A 3438-nucleotide genomic window follows, 5' to 3' on the forward strand; every position below is an offset into this window, starting at 1 on the left:
GGTTGAGACGGCGATCGGCAGCCGGCGCTGCGCTCCTCCTCCCCTCCGCCCCCCCCGCGGCTTTGTTTACATCGGGATCTCGCGAGAGCCGCCGCGCCAGTCCCGCGCACGTGGGCGGGGGCGGGGCTGCCGGGCGGTGCGTCAGGCGGGGCGGGGTGTTTACCTTCCGCGCGGCAGCGCGCGGTGACGCGCCGGTGGGAGGGGCGGGGCCTCAGCCGGGGGAGGCGGGGCCCGGCCGGGGGGGGGGGCGTCACGGCGGGATCGGAACCGGGACCGGGACTGGGACCGGGACCGGGATCGGGACCGGGACCCCGCGGGGTTCGGGGGTTCGGCGGCGCTGCCCCGGGAGGGGCGGGGGGAGGGGGGCTGTCTGCGCTGCTCTGGGTCCTGGGGGTGACGCGTTTTTGCGTCACCGCTTACGTAGGCAGCGCTTGGCAGGCCGTCGGGGTGGGCGGGAGCGCGCGCTGGCGGGGCCGGGGGGGTTGTGTGTTGAGAAACCCACAACGATTCGGCGCCGTTCGGACGGTCATTGCGTCACCCGCTGAGCGCGCCCCGCCCGGGAAGGGGAACCGGGAGCGACGGGGGAACCGGGGATGAAATACGAACACATTTAACAGAATAACGCTAAATAATGGGCGTTAATAATACTGAAGGGCCAACGAGGGCCGCGCTCCGCCCGTTCTGCCCGCGGAAGGGACGGCCGAGGGAGGAAAGGGGGGGGGGGGCCGCGGGGCTCCGCACGGGGCGAGGGCGGCGACGGAGAGGGAAACTCCCCACACTCTAATTTATATGGGATGTGGCGTTCGTGGTACGAAATAACCCCGCTGTCCGGCCGGGGGCACGTGCCGGGGTCTCGCTGCTCCCCGTCCCCTCACCTGGCGAGATCGGAAACACCGAGACCGTGGAACCCGCCCACCGCGGCTGCCTAGAGGGTACGCGTTTTCGCAAATTCAGGCACCAGAGTCGTCCAACAGCGCGCTTTGCCCTGTAGATATTGATCAGCATCGATGAGACCCCCTCTCAGCCTTCTCCTCCCCGGGCTGAACAGCCTCAGGTCCCTCAGCCTTTCCTCAGCAGAGAGGTGCTCCAGTTTCCTGAGCATTTCCGTAGCCTCCGCTGGACTCTCTCCAGCAGTTCCCTGTCTTTCTTCACCTGGGGAGCCAAGAACTGGACACAATACTCCAAATGTGGCCTCCCCAGGGCAGAGCAGAGGGGGAGGATGACCTCCCTCGACCTGCTGGCCACACTCTTTTTAATGCACACCGAGGTACCATTGGCCTTCTTGGCCACCAGGGCACGTTGCTGGCTTGTGGGCATCCTGTTGTCCACCAGGACTCCCCGGTCTGTCTCTGGAGAGCTGCTCTCCAGCAGGTCAGCCCCCAACCTGTCCTGGTGTGGGGGGTTATTCCTCCCTCGGTGCAGGACCCTACACTTGCCCTCGTTGACCTTCATTAAGTTCCTCTGCTCCCAACTCTCCAGCCTGCCCAGATCTTGCTGAATGACAGCACCTTTTCCCTTTCCATCGGGGGAGCCTGGGCCACCGGCTCGTGGTTCCAGACAGTGGGCAACTCAAAGTCAGCACTGGGTGAGCTGTTCTGGGAATCCACCCCGACTGCTGTAACCGAAAGCCATAGTCTGAGTATCAAAAAAAATGACTGCAAAGCGTAACGTAGTGGCGCTCCTGCACAAAGCGCCTCTTGCAGGGAAGAGTCACCGTTCTGTGTTCCCCTCACCCTGCAGACGATGCCGAATGGAGGAGGCTTTGCGGCTGCAAGTTGCCCCTCTGAGAAAAAGAAAAAGCAGTACGAGAGGCTTTTTTTTTTTATTTGTGGGAAGTGCAACATGGTGATGTGGGTCACGTGTGTTTTCAGCTCATGATGATGCAGGACTATGTTCTTACACATACTGGAGCTTTATTTCACAAGAAAAACCAGTTGGTGTAACTCAGACTTGATTTCAGCAAGAGGAGAGCGTTCACACGTTAGCTGGAAGGTCTCCCCCTCTCCTGCCTCAGCTTTGGTAATTAATTTCAGAGAAGTCAAACGATACGTAGGTGGGCAAAGCAGACACAGGAGTAAACTGCAGCCAGTTTGCGTGGGTAAGGAAGTTCATGTCTGCTGCGGAGGAGCTTTCACTGCTTAGCGCTTGCCGCCATTCAGCAGCTTTCCCAGGAAAAATCACAGGTTTTGTCCAGTTTTTTTTTTTCCAGAGAAAAAGGCCAACGGCTGCCCCTCCAGCTGGGGAAGGCCAAGTCTAGAAGGGGGGTGGGGGAAGGGGGGGAGGAAGCACACCTTCACGCACGCTTGCAGCAGAATTTGATGAAAAGGGAAATTTGCTTCAATATAGGGCAAAGAAAATGGGAAAATTGCTCTAGTTTTTTTTTTTTCTTTTGCATACCTACATCACAAGCAGCAATACGGATACCGATCTACCTAACGAGTTATACCGGTACCTTTGTTGTGCCCAGTCACCTTTACAAGGTTGAAGGTCATGAGGTTAAATAGCAAATAAACAATTACTATCTTAATTTGAGGCAAAGACTTTTGCCAGGTAAGTACCCATAGGTGCTGTTAGCCTCTCCGTACGTCTCCCCGTACGTGCTGTACAATTTCAGCATCACTACAGCAAAACTTTATTGGTAACCACAAGTTACATCCCATATACGCACAAATAAATCCTTGAAGGATCCAATTTTGACAGCCCGTTACTTTCATCTCGTAAGACAGCACTGCGTTCGCAGGATGGATGAAAGAGAATTATACATTTTCAGAAAGCGTACGATTCCCCCTAGGGTTTCCGTAACCATGGTAACATATATAGATAGCAGGGCTGATTTCAACCCAGGTTTTATTGTTCCAGAAGTAAAGAATTAGACTCTATAAATACCACCGTAGCCACTGGAATAAAATATGGGCCTTTTACTTCCCCATTAAAAAATGCAGGTTATATATTGCTACGGTTCAACATTCAGCATAAAGTGCCGAGATCAGCTCAATACTAAAACTGCGTGGGATGTCTTGCGTAAGCCATGCAGCCACAGGGGAGAAGGGGAGAGAGATTTTTAATGAGTATAAAATAAATATGCACGTGCTCAACAGAACTTAAGCTTGAAATTAAAAAAAAAAAAAAAAAGTGGCACCCCCATCAAATTTTCACGTGTTTTATTTAGGTGAACATACACATGGTCCACATACTCAACGAAAATAGTCATAAAATAATTTAAGAACTTATGTTGAAAGGTATTAGCAGCACCATCAGTATTGGAATAGCAGAAAATTGATGCCTCCATAGGGCATACATTTATGCCTGGATAAAAATGCCACCATTTATAACAGGGGATGGGAATGGCTTTACAGGATGCTTTTAGGAGTCGGAGTTTTAAAACACACTTTTTTGCTAAATACTTTGATGATTAATGTTACAAAAAATACAACTAAA

Source organism: Vanellus vanellus, assembly GCF_965231255.1.
Source record: "Vanellus vanellus genome assembly, chromosome: 19".
Taxonomy (NCBI): Eukaryota; Metazoa; Chordata; class Aves; order Charadriiformes; family Charadriidae; genus Vanellus; species Vanellus vanellus.